The sequence below is a fragment of the Anomaloglossus baeobatrachus genome, chromosome 7 (assembly GCF_048569485.1).
Source record: "Anomaloglossus baeobatrachus isolate aAnoBae1 chromosome 7, aAnoBae1.hap1, whole genome shotgun sequence".
In the NCBI taxonomy this organism is placed as follows: domain Eukaryota; kingdom Metazoa; phylum Chordata; class Amphibia; order Anura; family Aromobatidae; genus Anomaloglossus; species Anomaloglossus baeobatrachus.
In genome coordinates, this window is record NC_134359.1 from 198225890 (window position 1) to 198247838 (window position 21949).

The following is a 21949-nucleotide window of genomic DNA, read 5'->3' on the forward strand; positions in this document are numbered from 1 at the left end:
AGTAAAAATACTGTTATTAAAAACCCTGAGCATTAGCTCATTTCTGATATGGTTTGAGCTAGTCTACCTCTTGACATTATCCAGTGTAGGAGATGTGATAAGGTCCATTTTGCCAGAGGCCGATACACAATCTTTAGCTCAATTGCACAGACTAGTCAAAATCCTCATCAGATCATATCACCTGATTTCAGGTTTGTCATGTAGACGAGGTGGCCGAGTGGTTAAGGCGATGGACTGCTAATCCATTGTGCTCTGCATGCATGGGTTCGAATCCCATCATCGTCGGTTTAATCTCCTTCTTCTGTGTTGAAAAGCTTAGTTTCCATTTAGAACCCAGGTGGTGGATATTTGACCTTCTCAAATCTCTGAGATAGTGCAATTAAGGATTCATAAATCTGTGCTGTCTAAGTGCATATAAAAGAGAAGACGTCATCCGATGTAGGATTGCATCAGGCATGCCAAATAAAAACGGTGGGTTTTATTTTGCCAGATTGAGCATTGGTTTATGACTGGTAAGGATTGCCTTAGTCCAACTCCAGACACCAGACAGGGAAGGAGAAGAGATAAGGCCCACTCCGTTAGAGGCCAACTTAAAATCTTCAGTGAAAAAGCAAAGACTCAACAAAATGCTCTTCAGATCTTATGGTCTGGTTTCTACGTTTTTGGGCAGAGAAGTTGGCTGTGAAGTTCAGGTGATGCATTAACAATACAGTCTATGGATTGAGCTGTTTATGCATGGTTTTGACTTCCATCTTTGTTCTTGTTGTTTTCTTGCCCTTTCACTGTTCAAGAAGACTGCTATCAAACTTTTCTAGCAGGGAGAGATGCGCATGGAAGCATTTCAATCTGGCAAAAGAAAACCACTGTTTTTATTTGGCATGCTTGGTGCCATCCTACATCGCATGACATCTTCTTCCTTCTGAGCACTTAGACAGCACATATTTATAATTCCTTCATTCAACTATCTCAGAGATGTGAGAAAGACAAATTTGACATTAGTCTCTCACTATGAAAGGTGCCCTTTAAAAATCGAAACTTCTATATCGGGACTATGAAAAGAAGGCACTGCTGAGATTCGAACTCAGGATCTCCTGTTTACTAGACAGGCACTTTAACCAACTAAGCCACAGCACCTCTTTTCCTACTGACCGATAGTAAAGCAGCTTCTGGTAGAGTGGCCTTATCTGATCTTCAGTGTCATCTGATGTCTAGAGACAAACTAATGCAAATGCTATCTGGGATAAACCAATTTTCAGGGCTTCAATACAGACACGACATTCAATCTTCAGTAAAAATACTGTTATTAAAAACCCTGAGCATTAGCTCATTTCTGATATGGTTTGAGCTAGTCTACCTCTTGACATTATCCAGTGTAGGAGATGTGATAAGGTCCATTTTGCCAGAGGCCGATACACAATCTTTAGCTCAATTGCACAGACTAGTCAAAATCCTCATCAGATCATATCACCTGATTTCAGGTTTGTCATGTAGACGAGGTGGCCGAGTGGTTAAGGCGATGGACTGCTAATCCATTGTGCTCTGCATGCATGGGTTCGAATCCCATCATCGTCGGTTTAATCTCCTTCTTCTGTGTTGAAAAGCTTAGTTTCCATTTAGAACCCAGGTGGTGGATATTTGACCTTCTCAAATCTCTGAGATAGTGCAATTAAGGATTCATAAATCTGTGCTGTCTAAGTGCATATAAAAGAGAAGACGTCATCCGATGTAGGATTGCATCAGGCATGCCAAATAAAAACGGTGGGTTTTATTTTGCCAGATTGAGCATTGGTTTATGACTGGTAAGGATTGCCTTAGTCCAACTCCAGACACCAGACAGGGAAGGAGAAGAGATAAGGCCCACTCCGTTAGAGGCCAACTTAAAATCTTCAGTGAAAAAGCAAAGACTCAACAAAATGCTCTTCAGATCTTATGGTCTGGTTTCTACGTTTTTGGGCAGAGAAGTTGGCTGTGAAGTTCAGGTGATGCATTAACAATACAGTCTATGGATTGAGCTGTTTATGCATGGTTTTTACTTCCATCTTTGTTCTTGTTGTTTTCTTGCCCTTTCACTGTTCAAGAAGACTGCTATCAAACTTTTCTAGCAGGGAGAGATACGCATGGAAGCATTTCATGCTGTCTAAGTGCTCAGAAGGAAGAAGATGTCATGCGATGTAGGATGGCACCAAGCATGCCAAATAAAAACGGTGGGTTTTATTTTGCCAGATTGAGCATTGGTTTATGACTGGTAAGGATTGCCTTAGTCCAACTCCAGACACCAGACAATGAAGGAGAAGAGATAAGGCCCACTCCGTTAGAGGCCAACTTAAAATCTTCAGTGAAAAAGCAAAGACTCATCAAAATGCTCTTCAGATCTTATGGTCTGGTTTCTACGTTTTTGGGCAGAGAAGTTGGCTGTGAAGTTCAGGTGATGCATTAACAATACAGTCTATGGATTGAGCTGTTTATGCATGGTTTTGACTTCCATCTTTGTTCTTGTTGTTTTCTTGCCCTTTCACTGTTCAAGAAGACTGCTATCAAACTTTTCTAGCAGGGAGAGATGCGCATGGAAGCATTTCAATCTGGCAAAAGAAAACCACTGTTTTTATTTGGCATGCTTGGTGCCATCCTACATCGCATGACATCTTCTTCCTTCTGAGCACTTAGACAGCACATATTTATAATTCCTTCATTCAACTATCTCAGAGATGTGAGAAAGACAAATTTGACATTAGTCTCTCACTATGAAAGGTGCCCTTTAAAAATCGAAACTTCTATATCGGGACTATGAAAAGAAGGCACTGCTGAGATTCGAACTCAGGATCTCCTGTTTACTAGACAGGCACTTTAACCAACTAAGCCACAGCACCTCTTTTCCTACTGACCGATAGTAAAGCAGTTTCTGGTAGAGTGGCCTTATTTGATCTTCAGTGTCATCTGATGTCTAGAGACAAACTAATGCAAATGCTATCTGGGATAAACCAATTTTCAGGGCTTCAATACAGACACGACATTCAATCTTTAGTAAAAATACTGTTATTAAAAACCCTGAGCATTAGCTCATTTCTGATATGGTTTGAGCTAGTCTAACTCTTGACATTATCCAGTGTAGGAGATGTGATAAGGTCCATTTTGCCAGAGGCCGATACACAATCTTTAGCTCAATTGCACAGACTGGTCAAAATCCTCATCAGATCATATCACCTGATTTCAGGTTTGTCATGTAGACGAGGTGGCCGAGTGGTTAAGGCGATGGACTGCTAATCCATTGTGCTCTGCATGCATGGGTTCGAATCCCATCCTCGTCGGTTTAATCTCCTTCTTCCGTGTTGAAAAGCTTAGTTTCCATTTAGAACCCAGGTGGTGGATATTTGACCTTCTCAAATCTCTGAGATAGTGCAATGAAGGATTCATAAATCTGTGCTGTCTAAGTGCATATAAAAGAGAAGACGTCATCCGATGTAGGATTGCATCAGGCATGCCAAATAAAAACGGTGGGTTTTATTTTGCCAGATTGAGCATTGGTTTATGACTGGTAAGGATTGCCTTAGTCCAACTCCAGACACCAGACAATGAAGGAGAAGAGATAAGGCCCACTCCGTTAGAGGCCAACTTAAAATCTTCAGTGAAAAAGCAAAGACTCATCAAAATGCTCTTCAGATCTTATGGTCTGGTTTCTACGTTTTTGGGCAGAGAAGTTGGCTGTGAAGTTCAGGTGATGCATTAACAATACAGTCTATGGATTGAGCTGTTTATGCATGGTTTTGACTTCCATCTTTGTTCTTGTTGTTTTCTTGCCCTTTCACTGTTCAAGAAGACTGCTATCAAACTTTTCTAGCAGGGAGAGATGCGCATGGAAGCATTTCAATCTGGCAAAAGAAAACCACTGTTTTTATTTGGCATGCTTGGTGCCATCCTACATCGCATGACATCTTCTTCCTTCTGAGCACTTAGACAGCACATATTTATAATTCCTTCATTCAACTATCTCAGAGATGTGAGAAAGACAAATTTGACATTAGTCTCTCACTATGAAAGGTGCCCTTTAAAAATCGAAACTTCTATATCGGGACTATGAAAAGAAGGCACTGCTGAGATTCGAACTCAGGATCTCCTGTTTACTAGACAGGCACTTTAACCAACTAAGCCACAGCACCTCTTTTCCTACTGACCGATAGTAAAGCAGTTTCTGGTAGAGTGGCCTTATCTGATCTTCAGTGTCATCTGATGTCTAGAGACAAACTATTGCAAATGCTATCTGGGATAAACCAATTTTCAGGGCTTCAATGCAGACACGACATTCAATCTTTAGTAAAAATACTGTTATTAAAAACCCTGAGCATTAGCTCATTTCTGATATGGTTTGAGCTAGTCTAACTCTTGACATTATCCAGTGTAGGAGATGTGATAAGGTCCATTTTGCCAGAGGCCGATACACAATCTTTAGCTCAATTGCACAGACTGGTCAAAATCCTCATCAGATCATATCACCTGATTTCAGGTTTGTCATGTAGACGAGGTGGCCGAGTGGTTAAGGCGATGGACTGCTAATCCATTGTGCTCTGCATGCATGGATTCGAATCCCATCCTCGTCGGTTTAATCTCCTTCTTCCGTGTTGAAAAGCTTAGTTTCCATTTAGAACCCAGGTGGTGGATATTTGACCTTCTCAAATCTCTGAGATAGTGCAATGAAGGATTCATAAATCTGTGCTGTCTAAGTGCATATAAAAGAGAAGACGTCATCCGATGTAGGATTGCATCAGGCATGCCAAATAAAAACGGTGGGTTTTATTTTGCCAGATTGAGCATTGGTTTATGACTGGTAAGGATTGCCTTAGTCCAACTCCAGACACCAGACAATGAAGGAGAAGAGATAAGGCCCACTCCGTTAGAGGCCAACTTAAAATCTTCAGTGAAAAAGCAAAGACTCATCAAAATGCTCTTCAGATCTTATGGTCTGGTTTCTACGTTTTTGGGCAGAGAAGTTGGCTGTGAAGTTCAGGTGATGCATTAACAATACAGTCTATGGATTGAGCTGTTTATGCATGGTTTTGACTTCCATCTTTGTTCTTGTTGTTTTCTTGCCCTTTCACTGTTCAAGAAGACTGCTATCAAACTTTTCTAGCAGGGAGAGATGCGCATGGAAGCATTTCAATCTGGCAAAAGAAAACCACTGTTTTTATTTGGCATGCTTGGTGCCATCCTACATCGCATGACATCTTCTTCCTTCTGAGCACTTAGACAGCACATATTTATAATTCCTTCATTCAACTATCTCAGAGATGTGAGAAAGACAAATTTGACATTAGTCTCTCACTATGAAAGGTGCCCTTTAAAAATCGAAACTTCTATATCGGGACTATGAAAAGAAGGCACTGCTGAGATTCGAACTCAGGATCTCCTGTTTACTAGACAGGCACTTTAACCAACTAAGCCACAGCACCTCTTTTCCTACTGACCGATAGTAAAGCAGCTTCTGGTAGAGTGGCCTTATCTGATCTTCAGTGTCATCTGATGTCTAGAGACAAACTAATGCAAATGCTATCTGGGATAAACCAATTTTCAGGGCTTCAATACAGACACGACATTCAATCTTCAGTAAAAATACTGTTATTAAAAACCCTGAGCATTAGCTCATTTCTGATATGGTTTGAGCTAGTCTACCTCTTGACATTATCCAGTGTAGGAGATGTGATAAGGTCCATTTTGCCAGAGGCCGATACACAATCTTTAGCTCAATTGCACAGACTAGTCAAAATCCTCATCAGATCATATCACCTGATTTCAGGTTTGTCATGTAGACGAGGTGGCCGAGTGGTTAAGGCGATGGACTGCTAATCCATTGTGCTCTGCATGCATGGGTTCGAATCCCATCATCGTCGGTTTAATCTCCTTCTTCCGTGTTGAAAAGCTTAGTTTCCATTTAGAACCCAGGTGGTGGATATTTGACCTTCTCAAATCTCTGAGATAGTGCAATGAAGGATTCATAAATCTGTGCTGTCTAAGTGCATATAAAAGAGAAGACGTCATCAGATGTAGGATTGCATCAGGCATGCCAAATAAAAACGGTGGGTTTTATTTTGCCAGATTGAGCATTGGTTTATGACTGGTAAGGATTGCCTTAGTCCAACTCCAGACACCAGACAATGAAGGAGAAGAGATAAGGCCCACTCCGTTAGAGGCCAACTTAAAATCTTCAGTGAAAAAGCAAAGACTCATCAAAATGCTCTTCAGATCTTATGGTCTGGTTTCTACGTTTTTGGGCAGAGAAGTTGGCTGTGAAGTTCAGGTGATGCATTAACAATACAGTCTATGGATTGAGCTGTTTATGCATGGTTTTGACTTCCATCTTTGTTCTTGTTGTTTTCTTGCCCTTTCACTGTTCAAGAAGACTGCTATCAAACTTTTCTAGCAGGGAGAGATGCGCATGGAAGCATTTCAATCTGGCAAAAGAAAACCACTGTTTTTTTTTGGCATGCTTGGTGCCATCCTACATCGCATGACATCTTCTTCCTTCTGAGCACTTAGACAGCACATATTTATAATTCCTTCATTCAACTATCTCAGAGATGTGAGAAAGACAAATTTGACATTAGTCTCTCACTATGAAAGGTGCCCTTTAAAAATCGAAACTTCTATATCGGGACTATGAAAAGAAGGCACTGCTGAGATTCGAACTCAGGATCTCCTGTTTACTAGACAGGCACTTTAACCAACTAAGCCACAGCACCTCTTTTCCTACTGACCGATAGTAAAGCAGCTTCTGGTAGAGTGGCCTTATCTGATCTTCAGTGTCATCTGATGTCTAGAGACAAACTAATGCAAATGCTATCTGGGATAAACCAATTTTCAGGGCTTCAATACAGACACGACATTCAATCTTCAGTAAAAATACTGTTATTAAAAACCCTGAGCATTAGCTCATTTCTGATATGGTTTGAGCTAGTCTACCTCTTGACATTATCCAGTGTAGGAGATGTGATAAGGTCCATTTTGCCAGAGGCCGATACACAATCTTTAGCTCAATTGCACAGACTAGTCAAAATCCTCATCAGATCATATCACCTGATTTCAGGTTTGTCATGTAGACGAGGTGGCCGAGTGGTTAAGGCGATGGACTGCTAATCCATTGTGCTCTGCATGCATGGGTTCGAATCCCATCATCGTCGGTTTAATCTCCTTCTTCCGTGTTGAAAAGCTTAGTTTCCATTTAGAACCCAGGTGGTGGATATTTGACCTTCTCAAATCTCTGAGATAGTGCAATGAAGGATTCATAAATCTGTGCTGTCTAAGTGCATATAAAAGAGAAGACGTCATCAGATGTAGGATTGCATCAGGCATGCCAAATAAAAACGGTGGGTTTTATTTTGCCAGATTGAGCATTGGTTTATGACTGGTAAGGATTGCCTTAGTCCAACTCCAGACACCAGACAATGAAGGAGAAGAGATAAGGCCCACTCCGTTAGAGGCCAACTTAAAATCTTCAGTGAAAAAGCAAAGACTCATCAAAATGCTCTTCAGATCTTATGGTCTGGTTTCTACGTTTTTGGGCAGAGAAGTTGGCTGTGAAGTTCAGGTGATGCATTAACAATACAGTCTATGGATTGAGCTGTTTATGCATGGTTTTGACTTCCATCTTTGTTCTTGTTGTTTTCTTGCCCTTTCACTGTTCAAGAAGACTGCTATCAAACTTTTCTAGCAGGGAGAGATGCGCATGGAAGCATTTCAATCTGGCAAAAGAAAACCACTGTTTTTTTTTGGCATGCTTGGTGCCATCCTACATCGCATGACATCTTCTTCCTTCTGAGCACTTAGACAGCACATATTTATAATTCCTTCATTCAACTATCTCAGAGATGTGAGAAAGACAAATTTGACATTAGTCTCTCACTATGAAAGGTGCCCTTTAAAAATCGAAACTTCTATATCGGGACTATGAAAAGAAGGCACTGCTGAGATTCGAACTCAGGATCTCCTGTTTACTAGACAGGCACTTTAACCAACTAAGCCACAGCACCTCTTTTCCTACTGACCGATAGTAAAGCAGCTTCTGGTAGAGTGGCCTTATCTGATCTTCAGTGTCATCTGATGTCTAGAGACAAACTAATGCAAATGCTATCTGGGATAAACCAATTTTCAGGGCTTCAATACAGACACGACATTCAATCTTCAGTAAAAATACTGTTATTAAAAACCCTGAGCATTAGCTCATTTCTGATATGGTTTGAGCTAGTCTACCTCTTGACATTATCCAGTGTAGGAGATGTGATAAGGTCCATTTTGCCAGAGGCCGATACACAATCTTTAGCTCAATTGCACAGACTAGTCAAAATCCTCATCAGATCATATCACCTGATTTCAGGTTTGTCATGTAGACGAGGTGGCCGAGTGGTTAAGGCGATGGACTGCTAATCCATTGTGCTCTGCATGCATGGGTTCGAATCCCATCATCGTCGGTTTAATCTCCTTCTTCCGTGTTGAAAAGCTTAGTTTCCATTTAGAACCCAGGTGGTGGATATTTGACCTTCTCAAATCTCTGAGATAGTGCAATGAAGGATTCATAAATCTGTGCTGTCTAAGTGCATATAAAAGAGAAGACGTCATCAGATGTAGGATTGCATCAGGCATGCCAAATAAAAACGGTGGGTTTTATTTTGCCAGATTGAGCATTGGTTTATGACTGGTAAGGATTGCCTTAGTCCAACTCCAGACACCAGACAATGAAGGAGAAGAGATAAGGCCCACTCCGTTAGAGGCCAACTTAAAATCTTCAGTGAAAAAGCAAAGACTCATCAAAATGCTCTTCAGATCTTATGGTCTGGTTTCTACGTTTTTGGGCAGAGAAGTTGGCTGTGAAGTTCAGGTGATGCATTAACAATACAGTCTATGGATTGAGCTGTTTATGCATGGTTTTGACTTCCATCTTTGTTCTTGTTGTTTTCTTGCCCTTTCACTGTTCAAGAAGACTGCTATCAAACTTTTCTAGCAGGGAGAGATGCGCATGGAAGCATTTCAATCTGGCAAAAGAAAACCACTGTTTTTTTTTGGCATGCTTGGTGCCATCCTACATCGCATGACATCTTCTTCCTTCTGAGCACTTAGACAGCACATATTTATAATTCCTTCATTCAACTATCTCAGAGATGTGAGAAAGACAAATTTGACATTAGTCTCTCACTATGAAAGGTGCCCTTTAAAAATCGAAACTTCTATATCGGGACTATGAAAAGAAGGCACTGCTGAGATTCGAACTCAGGATCTCCTGTTTACTAGACAGGCACTTTAACCAACTAAGCCACAGCACCTCTTTTCCTACTGACCGATAGTAAAGCAGCTTCTGGTAGAGTGGCCTTATCTGATCTTCAGTGTCATCTGATGTCTAGAGACAAACTAATGCAAATGCTATCTGGGATAAACCAATTTTCAGGGCTTCAATACAGACACGACATTCAATCTTCAGTAAAAATACTGTTATTAAAAACCCTGAGCATTAGCTCATTTCTGATATGGTTTGAGCTAGTCTACCTCTTGACATTATCCAGTGTAGGAGATGTGATAAGGTCCATTTTGCCAGAGGCCGATACACAATCTTTAGCTCAATTGCACAGACTAGTCAAAATCCTCATCAGATCATATCACCTGATTTCAGGTTTGTCATGTAGACGAGGTGGCCGAGTGGTTAAGGCGATGGACTGCTAATCCATTGTGCTCTGCATGCATGGGTTCGAATCCCATCATCGTCGGTTTAATCTCCTTCTTCCGTGTTGAAAAGCTTAGTTTCCATTTAGAACCCAGGTGGTGGATATTTGACCTTCTCAAATCTCTGAGATAGTGCAATGAAGGATTCATAAATCTGTGCTGTCTAAGTGCATATAAAAGAGAAGACGTCATCAGATGTAGGATTGCATCAGGCATGCCAAATAAAAACGGTGGGTTTTATTTTGCCAGATTGAGCATTGGTTTATGACTGGTAAGGATTGCCTTAGTCCAACTCCAGACACCAGACAATGAAGGAGAAGAGATAAGGCCCACTCCGTTAGAGGCCAACTTAAAATCTTCAGTGAAAAAGCAAAGACTCATCAAAATGCTCTTCAGATCTTATGGTCTGGTTTCTACGTTTTTGGGCAGAGAAGTTGGCTGTGAAGTTCAGGTGATGCATTAACAATACAGTCTATGGATTGAGCTGTTTATGCATGGTTTTGACTTCCATCTTTGTTCTTGTTGTTTTCTTGCCCTTTCACTGTTCAAGAAGACTGCTATCAAACTTTTCTAGCAGGGAGAGATGCGCATGGAAGCATTTCAATCTGGCAAAAGAAAACCACTGTTTTTTTTTGGCATGCTTGGTGCCATCCTACATCGCATGACATCTTCTTCCTTCTGAGCACTTAGACAGCACATATTTATAATTCCTTCATTCAACTATCTCAGAGATGTGAGAAAGACAAATTTGACATTAGTCTCTCACTATGAAAGGTGCCCTTTAAAAATCGAAACTTCTATATCGGGACTATGAAAAGAAGGCACTGCTGAGATTCGAACTCAGGATCTCCTGTTTACTAGACAGGCACTTTAACCAACTAAGCCACAGCACCTCTTTTCCTACTGACCGATAGTAAAGCAGCTTCTGGTAGAGTGGCCTTATCTGATCTTCAGTGTCATCTGATGTCTAGAGACAAACTAATGCAAATGCTATCTGGGATAAACCAATTTTCAGGGCTTCAATACAGACACGACATTCAATCTTCAGTAAAAATACTGTTATTAAAAACCCTGAGCATTAGCTCATTTCTGATATGGTTTGAGCTAGTCTACCTCTTGACATTATCCAGTGTAGGAGATGTGATAAGGTCCATTTTGCCAGAGGCCGATACACAATCTTTAGCTCAATTGCACAGACTAGTCAAAATCCTCATCAGATCATATCACCTGATTTCAGGTTTGTCATGTAGACGAGGTGGCCGAGTGGTTAAGGCGATGGACTGCTAATCCATTGTGCTCTGCATGCATGGGTTCGAATCCCATCATCGTCGGTTTAATCTCCTTCTTCCGTGTTGAAAAGCTTAGTTTCCATTTAGAACCCAGGTGGTGGATATTTGACCTTCTCAAATCTCTGAGATAGTGCAATGAAGGATTCATAAATCTGTGCTGTCTAAGTGCATATAAAAGAGAAGACGTCATCAGATGTAGGATTGCATCAGGCATGCCAAATAAAAACGGTGGGTTTTATTTTGCCAGATTGAGCATTGGTTTATGACTGGTAAGGATTGCCTTAGTCCAACTCCAGACACCAGACAATGAAGGAGAAGAGATAAGGCCCACTCCGTTAGAGGCCAACTTAAAATCTTCAGTGAAAAAGCAAAGACTCATCAAAATGCTCTTCAGATCTTATGGTCTGGTTTCTACGTTTTTGGGCAGAGAAGTTGGCTGTGAAGTTCAGGTGATGCATTAACAATACAGTCTATGGATTGAGCTGTTTATGCATGGTTTTGACTTCCATCTTTGTTCTTGTTGTTTTCTTGCCCTTTCACTGTTCAAGAAGACTGCTATCAAACTTTTCTAGCAGGGAGAGATGCGCATGGAAGCATTTCAATCTGGCAAAAGAAAACCACTGTTTTTATTTGGCATGCTTGGTGCCATCCTACATCGCATGACATCTTCTTCCTTCTGAGCACTTAGACAGCACATATTTATAATTCCTTCATTCAACTATCTCAGAGATGTGAGAAAGACAAATTTGACATTAGTCTCTCACTATGAAAGGTGCCCTTTAAAAATCGAAACTTCTATATCGGGACTATGAAAAGAAGGCACTGCTGAGATTCGAACTCAGGATCTCCTGTTTACTAGACAGGCACTTTAACCAACTAAGCCACAGCACCTCTTTTCCTACTGACCGATAGTAAAGCAGCTTCTGGTAGAGTGGCCTTATCTGATCTTCAGTGTCATCTGATGTCTAGAGACAAACTAATGCAAATGCTATCTGGGATAAACCAATTTTCAGGGCTTCAATACAGACACGACATTCAATCTTCAGTAAAAATACTGTTATTAAAAACCCTGAGCATTAGCTCATTTCTGATATGGTTTGAGCTAGTCTACCTCTTGACATTATCCAGTGTAGGAGATGTGATAAGGTCCATTTTGCCAGAGGCCGATACACAATCTTTAGCTCAATTGTACAGACTAGTCAAAATCCTCATCAGATCATATCACCTGATTTCAGGTTTGTCATGTAGACGAGGTGGCCGAGTGGTTAAGGCGATGGACTGCTAATCCATTGTGCTCTGCATGCATGGGTTCGAATCCCATCATCGTCGGTTTAATCTCCTTCTTCTGTGTTGAAAAGCTTAGTTTCCATTTAGAACCCAGGTGGTGGATATTTGACCTTCTCAAATCTCTGAGATAGTGCAATTAAGGATTCATAAATCTGTGCTGTCTAAGTGCATATAAAAGAGAAGACGTCATCCGATGTAGGATTGCATCAGGCATGCCAAATAAAAACGGTGGGTTTTATTTTGCCAGATTGAGCATTGGTTTATGACTGGTAAGGATTGCCTTAGTCCAACTCCAGACACCAGACAGGGAAGGAGAAGAGATAAGGCCCACTCCGTTAGAGGCCAACTTAAAATCTTCAGTGAAAAAGCAAAGACTCAACAAAATGCTCTTCAGATCTTATGGTCTGGTTTCTACGTTTTTGGGCAGAGAAGTTGGCTGTGAAGTTCAGGTGATGCATTAACAATACAGTCTATGGATTGAGCTGTTTATGCATGGTTTTTACTTCCATCTTTGTTCTTGTTGTTTTCTTGCCCTTTCACTGTTCAAGAAGACTGCTATCAAACTTTTCTAGCAGGGAGAGATACGCATGGAAGCATTTCATGCTGTCTAAGTGCTCAGAAGGAAGAAGATGTCATGCGATGTAGGATGGCACCAAGCATGCCAAATAAAAACGGTGGGTTTTATTTTGCCAGATTGAGCATTGGTTTATGACTGGTAAGGATTGCCTTAGTCCAACTCCAGACACCAGACAATGAAGGAGAAGAGATAAGGCCCACTCCGTTAGAGGCCAACTTAAAATCTTCAGTGAAAAAGCAAAGACTCATCAAAATGCTCTTCAGATCTTATGGTCTGGTTTCTACGTTTTTGGGCAGAGAAGTTGGCTGTGAAGTTCAGGTGATGCATTAACAATACAGTCTATGGATTGAGCTGTTTATGCATGGTTTTGACTTCCATCTTTGTTCTTGTTGTTTTCTTGCCCTTTCACTGTTCAAGAAGACTGCTATCAAACTTTTCTAGCAGGGAGAGATGCGCATGGAAGCATTTCAATCTGGCAAAAGAAAACCACTGTTTTTATTTGGCATGCTTGGTGCCATCCTACATCGCATGACATCTTCTTCCTTCTGAGCACTTAGACAGCACATATTTATAATTCCTTCATTCAACTATCTCAGAGATGTGAGAAAGACAAATTTGACATTAGTCTCTCACTATGAAAGGTGCCCTTTAAAAATCGAAACTTCTATATCGGGACTATGAAAAGAAGGCACTGCTGAGATTCGAACTCAGGATCTCCTGTTTACTAGACAGGCACTTTAACCAACTAAGCCACAGCACCTCTTTTCCTACTGACCGATAGTAAAGCAGTTTCTGGTAGAGTGGCCTTATTTGATCTTCAGTGTCATCTGATGTCTAGAGACAAACTAATGCAAATGCTATCTGGGATAAACCAATTTTCAGGGCTTCAATACAGACACGACATTCAATCTTTAGTAAAAATACTGTTATTAAAAACCCTGAGCATTAGCTCATTTCTGATATGGTTTGAGCTAGTCTAACTCTTGACATTATCCAGTGTAGGAGATGTGATAAGGTCCATTTTGCCAGAGGCCGATACACAATCTTTAGCTCAATTGCACAGACTGGTCAAAATCCTCATCAGATCATATCACCTGATTTCAGGTTTGTCATGTAGACGAGGTGGCCGAGTGGTTAAGGCGATGGACTGCTAATCCATTGTGCTCTGCATGCATGGATTCGAATCCCATCCTCGTCAGTTTAATCTCCTTCTTCCGTGTTGAAAAGCTTAGTTTCCATTTAGAACCCAGGTGGTGGATATTTGACCTTCTCAAATCTCTGAGATAGTGCAATGAAGGATTCATAAATCTGTGCTGTCTAAGTGCATATAAAAGAGAAGACGTCATCCGATGTAGGATTGCATCAGGCATGCCAAATAAAAACGGTGGGTTTTATTTTGCCAGATTGAGCATTGGTTTATGACTGGTAAGGATTGCCTTAGTCCAACTCCAGACACCAGACAATGAAGGAGAAGAGATAAGGCCCACTCCGTTAGAGGCCAACTTAAAATCTTCAGTGAAAAAGCAAAGACTCATCAAAATGCTCTTCAGATCTTATGGTCTGGTTTCTACGTTTTTGGGCAGAGAAGTTGGCTGTGAAGTTCAGGTGATGCATTAACAATACAGTCTATGGATTGAGCTGTTTATGCATGGTTTTGACTTCCATCTTTGTTCTTGTTGTTTTCTTGCCCTTTCACTGTTCAAGAAGACTGCTATCAAACTTTTCTAGCAGGGAGAGATGCGCATGGAAGCATTTCAATCTGGCAAAAGAAAACCACTGTTTTTTTTTGGCATGCTTGGTGCCATCCTACATCGCATGACATCTTCTTCCTTCTGAGCACTTAGACAGCACATATTTATAATTCCTTCATTCAACTATCTCAGAGATGTGAGAAAGACAAATTTGACATTAGTCTCTCACTATGAAAGGTGCCCTTTAAAAATCGAAACTTCTATATCGGGACTATGAAAAGAAGGCACTGCTGAGATTCGAACTCAGGATCTCCTGTTTACTAGACAGGCACTTTAACCAACTAAGCCACAGCACCTCTTTTCCTACTGACCGATAGTAAAGCAGCTTCTGGTAGAGTGGCCTTATCTGATCTTCAGTGTCATCTGATGTCTAGAGACAAACTAATGCAAATGCTATCTGGGATAAACCAATTTTCAGGGCTTCAATACAGACACGACATTCAATCTTCAGTAAAAATACTGTTATTAAAAACCCTGAGCATTAGCTCATTTCTGATATGGTTTGAGCTAGTCTACCTCTTGACATTATCCAGTGTAGGAGATGTGATAAGGTCCATTTTGCCAGAGGCCGATACACAATCTTTAGCTCAATTGCACAGACTAGTCAAAATCCTCATCAGATCATATCACCTGATTTCAGGTTTGTCATGTAGACGAGGTGGCCGAGTGGTTAAGGCGATGGACTGCTAATCCATTGTGCTCTGCATGCATGGGTTCGAATCCCATCATCGTCGGTTTAATCTCCTTCTTCCGTGTTGAAAAGCTTAGTTTCCATTTAGAACCCAGGTGGTGGATATTTGACCTTCTCAAATCTCTGAGATAGTGCAATGAAGGATTCATAAATCTGTGCTGTCTAAGTGCATATAAAAGAGAAGACGTCATCAGATGTAGGATTGCATCAGGCATGCCAAATAAAAACGGTGGGTTTTATTTTGCCAGATTGAGCATTGGTTTATGACTGGTAAGGATTGCCTTAGTCCAACTCCAGACACCAGACAATGAAGGAGAAGAGATAAGGCCCACTCCGTTAGAGGCCAACTTAAAATCTTCAGTGAAAAAGCAAAGACTCATCAAAATGCTCTTCAGATCTTATGGTCTGGTTTCTACGTTTTTGGGCAGAGAAGTTGGCTGTGAAGTTCAGGTGATGCATTAACAATACAGTCTATGGATTGAGCTGTTTATGCATGGTTTTGACTTCCATCTTTGTTCTTGTTGTTTTCTTGCCCTTTCACTGTTCAAGAAGACTGCTATCAAACTTTTCTAGCAGGGAGAGATGCGCATGGAAGCATTTCAATCTGGCAAAAGAAAACCACTGTTTTTATTTGGCATGCTTGGTGCCATCCTACATCGCATGACATCTTCTTCCTTCTGAGCACTTAGACAGCACATATTTATAATTCCTTCATTCAACTATCTCAGAGATGTGAGAAAGACAAATTTGACATTAGTCTCTCACTATGAAAGGTGCCCTTTAAAAATCGAAACTTCTATATCGGGACTATGAAAAGAAGGCACTGCTGAGATTCGAACTCAGGATCTCCTGTTTACTAGACAGGCACTTTAACCAACTAAGCCACAGCACCTCTTTTCCTACTGACCGATAGTAAAGCAGCTTCTGGTAGAGTGGCCTTATCTGATCTTCAGTGTCATCTGATGTCTAGAGACAAACTAATGCAAATGCTATCTGGGATAAACCAATTTTCAGGGCTTCAATACAGACACGACATTCAATCTTCAGTAAAAATACTGTTATTAAAAACCCTGAGCATTAGCTCATTTCTGATATGGTTTGAGCTAGTCTACCTCTTGACATTATCCAGTGTAGGAGATGTGATAAGGTCCATTTTGCCAGAGGCCGATACACAATCTTTAGCTCAATTGTACAGACTAGTCAAAATCCTCATCAGATCATATCACCTGATTTCAGGTTTGTCATGTAGACGAGGTGGCCGAGTGGTTAAGGCGATGGACTGCTAATCCATTGTGCTCTGCATGCATGGGTTCGAATCCCATCATCGTCGGTTTAATCTCCTTCTTCTGTGTTGAAAAGCTTAGTTTCCATTTAGAACCCAGGTGGTGGATATTTGACCTTCTCAAATCTCTGAGATAGTGCAATTAAGGATTCATAAATCTGTGCTGTCTAAGTGCATATAAAAGAGAAGACGTCATCCGATGTAGGATTGCATCAGGCATGCCAAATAAAAACGGTGGGTTTTATTTTGCCAGATTGAGCATTGGTTTATGACTGGTAAGGATTGCCTTAGTCCAACTCCAGACACCAGACAGGGAAGGAGAAGAGATAAGGCCCACTCCGTTAGAGGCCAACTTAAAATCTTCAGTGAAAAAGCAAAGACTCAACAAAATGCTCTTCAGATCTTATGGTCTGGTTTCTACGTTTTTGGGCAGAGAAGTTGGCTGTGAAGTTCAGGTGATGCATTAACAATACAGTCTATGGATTGAGCTGTTTATGCATGGTTTTTACTTCCATCTTTGTTCTTGTTGTTTTCTTGCCCTTTCACTGTTCAAGAAGACTGCTATCAAACTTTTCTAGCAGGGAGAGATACGCATGGAAGCATTTCATGCTGTCTAAGTGCTCAGAAGGAAGAAGATGTCATGCGATGTAGGATGGCACCAAGCATGCCAAATAAAAACGGTGGGTTTTATTTTGCCAGATTGAGCATTGGTTTATGACTGGTAAGGATTGCCTTAGTCCAACTCCAGACACCAGACAATGAAGGAGAAGAGATAAGGCCCACTCCGTTAGAGGCCAACTTAAAATCTTCAGTGAAAAAGCAAAGACTCATCAAAATGCTCTTCAGATCTTATGGTCTGGTTTCTACGTTTTTGGGCAGAGAAGTTGGCTGTGAAGTTCAGGTGATGCATTAACAATACAGTCTATGGATTGAGCTGTTTATGCATGGTTTTGACTTCCATCTTTGTTCTTGTTGTTTTCTTGCCCTTTCACTGTTCAAGAAGACTGCTATCAAACTTTTCTAGCAGGGAGAGATGCGCATGGAAGCATTTCAATCTGGCAAAAGAAAACCACTGTTTTTATTTGGCATGCTTGGTGCCATCCTACATCGCATGACATCTTCTTCCTTCTGAGCACTTAGACAGCACATATTTATAATTCCTTCATTCAACTATCTCAGAGATGTGAGAAAGACAAATTTGACATTAGTCTCTCACTATGAAAGGTGCCCTTTAAAAATCGAAACTTCTATATCGGGACTATGAAAAGAAGGCACTGCTGAGATTCGAACTCAGGATCTCCTGTTTACTAGACAGGCACTTTAACCAACTAAGCCACAGCACCTCTTTTCCTACTGACCGATAGTAAAGCAGCTTCTGGTAGAGTGGCCTTATCTGATCTTCAGTGTCATCTGATGTCTAGAGACAAACTAATGCAAATGCTATCTGGGATAAACCAATTTTCAGGGCTTCAATACAGACACGACATTCAATCTTCAGTAAAAATACTGTTATTAAAAACCCTGAGCATTAGCTCATTTCTGATATGGTTTGAGCTAGTCTACCTCTTGACATTATCCAGTGTAGGAGATGTGATAAGGTCCATTTTGCCAGAGGCCGATACACAATCTTTAGCTCAATTGTACAGACTAGTCAAAATCCTCATCAGATCATATCACCTGATTTCAGGTTTGTCATGTAGACGAGGTGGCCGAGTGGTTAAGGCGATGGACTGCTAATCCATTGTGCTCTGCATGCATGGGTTCGAATCCCATCATCGTCGGTTTAATCTCCTTCTTCTGTGTTGAAAAGCTTAGTTTCCATTTAGAACCCAGGTGGTGGATATTTGACCTTCTCAAATCTCTGAGATAGTGCAATTAAGGATTCATAAATCTGTGCTGTCTAAGTGCATATAAAAGAGAAGACGTCATCCGATGTAGGATTGCATCAGGCATGCCAAATAAAAACGGTGGGTTTTATTTTGCCAGATTGAGCATTGGTTTATGACTGGTAAGGATTGCCTTAGTCCAACTCCAGACACCAGACAGGGAAGGAGAAGAGATAAGGCCCACTCCGTTAGAGGCCAACTTAAAATCTTCAGTGAAAAAGCAAAGACTCAACAAAATGCTCTTCAGATCTTATGGTCTGGTTTCTACGTTTTTGGGCAGAGAAGTTGGCTGTGAAGTTCAGGTGATGCATTAACAATACAGTCTATGGATTGAGCTGTTTATGCATGGTTTTTACTTCCATCTTTGTTCTTGTTGTTTTCTTGCCCTTTCACTGTTCAAGAAGACTGCTATCAAACTTTTCTAGCAGGGAGAGATACGCATGGAAGCATTTCATGCTGTCTAAGTGCTCAGAAGGAAGAAGATGTCATGCGATGTAGGATGGCACCAAGCATGCCAAATAAAAACGGTGGGTTTTATTTTGCCAGATTGAGCATTGGTTTATGACTGGTAAGGATTGCCTTAGTCCAACTCCAGACACCAGACAATGAAGGAGAAGAGATAAGGCCCACTCCGTTAGAGGCCAACTTAAAATCTTCAGTGAAAAAGCAAAGACTCATCAAAATGCTCTTCAGATCTTATGGTCTGGTTTCTACGTTTTTGGGCAGAGAAGTTGGCTGTGAAGTTCAGGTGATGCATTAACAATACAGTCTATGGATTGAGCTGTTTATGCATGGTTTTGACTTCCATCTTTGTTCTTGTTGTTTTCTTGCCCTTTCACTGTTCAAGAAGACTGCTATCAAACTTTTCTAGCAGGGAGAGATGCGCATGGAAGCATTTCAATCTGGCAAAAGAAAACCACTGTTTTTATTTGGCATGCTTGGTGCCATCCTACATCGCATGACATCTTCTTCCTTCTGAGCACTTAGACAGCACATATTTATAATTCCTTCATTCAACTATCTCAGAGATGTGAGAAAGACAAATTTGACATTAGTCTCTCACTATGAAAGGTGCCCTTTAAAAATCGAAACTTCTATATCGGGACTATGAAAAGAAGGCACTGCTGAGATTCGAACTCAGGATCTCCTGTTTACTAGACAGGCACTTTAACCAACTAAGCCACAGCACCTCTTTTCCTACTGACCGATAGTAAAGCAGTTTCTGGTAGAGTGGCCTTATTTGATCTTCAGTGTCATCTGATGTCTAGAGACAAACTAATGCAAATGCTATCTGGGATAAACCAATTTTCAGGGCTTCAATACAGACACGACATTCAATCTTTAGTAAAAATACTGTTATTAAAAACCCTGAGCATTAGCTCATTTCTGATATGGTTTGAGCTAGTCTAACTCTTGACATTATCCAGTGTAGGAGATGTGATAAGGTCCATTTTGCCAGAGGCCGATACACAATCTTTAGCTCAATTGCACAGACTGGTCAAAATCCTCATCAGATCATATCACCTGATTTCAGGTTTGTCATGTAGACGAGGTGGCCGAGTGGTTAAGGCGATGGACTGCTAATCCATTGTGCTCTGCATGCATGGATTCGAATCCCATCCTCGTCAGTTTAATCTCCTTCTTCCGTGTTGAAAAGCTTAGTTTCCATTTAGAACCCAGGTGGTGGATATTTGACCTTCTCAAATCTCTGAGATAGTGCAATGAAGGATTCATAAATCTGTGCTGTCTAAGTGCATATAAAAGAGAAGACGTCATCCGATGTAGGATTGCATCAGGCATGCCAAATAAAAACGGTGGGTTTTATTTTGCCAGATTGAGCATTGGTTTATGACTGGTAAGGATTGCCTTAGTCCAACTCCAGACACCAGACAATGAAGGAGAAGAGATAAGGCCCACTCCGTTAGAGGCCAACTTAAAATCTTCAGTGAAAAAGCAAAGACTCATCAAAATGCTCTTCAGATCTTATGGTCTGGTTTCTACGTTTTTGGGCAGAGAAGTTGGCTGTGAAGTTCAGGTGATGCATTAACAATACAGTCTATGGATTGAGCTGTTTATGCATGGTTTTGACTTCCATCTTTGTTCTTGTTGTTTTCTTGCCCTTTCACTGTTCAAGAAGACTGCTATCAAACTTTTCTAGCAGGGAGAGATGCGCATGGAAGCATTTCAATCTGGCAAAAGAAAACCACTGTTTTTTTTTGGCATGCTTGGTGCCATCCTACATCGCATGACATCTTCTTCCTTCTGAGCACTTAGACAGCACATATTTATAATTCCTTCATTCAACTATCTCAGAGATGTGAGAAAGACAAATTTGACATTAGTCTCTCACTATGAAAGGTGCCCTTTAAAAATCGAAACTTCTATATCGGGACTATGAAAAGAAGGCACTGCTGAGATTCGAACTCAGGATCTCCTGTTTACTAGACAGGCACTTTAACCAACTAAGCCACAGCACCTCTTTTCCTACTGACCGATAGTAAAGCAGCTTCTGGTAGAGTGGCCTTATCTGATCTTCAGTGTCATCTGATGTCTAGAGACAAACTAATGCAAATGCTATCTGGGATAAACCAATTTTCAGGGCTTCAATACAGACACGACATTCAATCTTCAGTAAAAATACTGTTATTAAAAACCCTGAGCATTAGCTCATTTCTGATATGGTTTGAGCTAGTCTACCTCTTGACATTATCCAGTGTAGGAGATGTGATAAGGTCCATTTTGCCAGAGGCCGATACACAATCTTTAGCTCAATTGCACAGACTAGTCAAAATCCTCATCAGATCATATCACCTGATTTCAGGTTTGTCATGTAGACGAGGTGGCCGAGTGGTTAAGGCGATGGACTGCTAATCCATTGTGCTCTGCATGCATGGGTTCGAATCCCATCATCGTCGGTTTAATCTCCTTCTTCCGTGTTGAAAAGCTTAGTTTCCATTTAGAACCCAGGTGGTGGATATTTGACCTTCTCAAATCTCTGAGATAGTGCAATGAAGGATTCATAAATCTGTGCTGTCTAAGTGCATATAAAAGAGAAGACGTCATCAGATGTAGGATTGCATCAGGCATGCCAAATAAAAACGGTGGGTTTTATTTTGCCAGATTGAGCATTGGTTTATGACTGGTAAGGATTGCCTTAGTCCAACTCCAGACACCAGACAATGAAGGAGAAGAGATAAGGCCCACTCCGTTAGAGGCCAACTTAAAATCTTCAGTGAAAAAGCAAAGACTCATCAAAATGCTCTTCAGATCTTATGGTCTGGTTTCTACGTTTTTGGGCAGAGAAGTTGGCTGTGAAGTTCAGGTGATGCATTAACAATACAGTCTATGGATTGAGCTGTTTATGCATGGTTTTGACTTCCATCTTTGTTCTTGTTGTTTTCTTGCCCTTTCACTGTTCAAGAAGACTGCTATCAAACTTTTCTAGCAGGGAGAGATGCGCATGGAAGCATTTCAATCTGGCAAAAGAAAA

The 21949-nt window shown here is 40.9% G+C and overlaps 1 non-coding gene across 1 annotated transcript; it reads left to right on the forward strand.

Moving 5' to 3' along the window:
- Nucleotides 1-3223: 3223 nt before the first annotated feature.
- TRNAS-GCU (transfer RNA serine (anticodon GCU)) lies at nt 3224-3305 on the forward strand. The gene has a single exon. It is a non-coding gene; the product is annotated as a tRNA-Ser (tRNA).
- The last annotated feature ends 18644 nt before the right edge of the window (nt 3306-21949 follow it).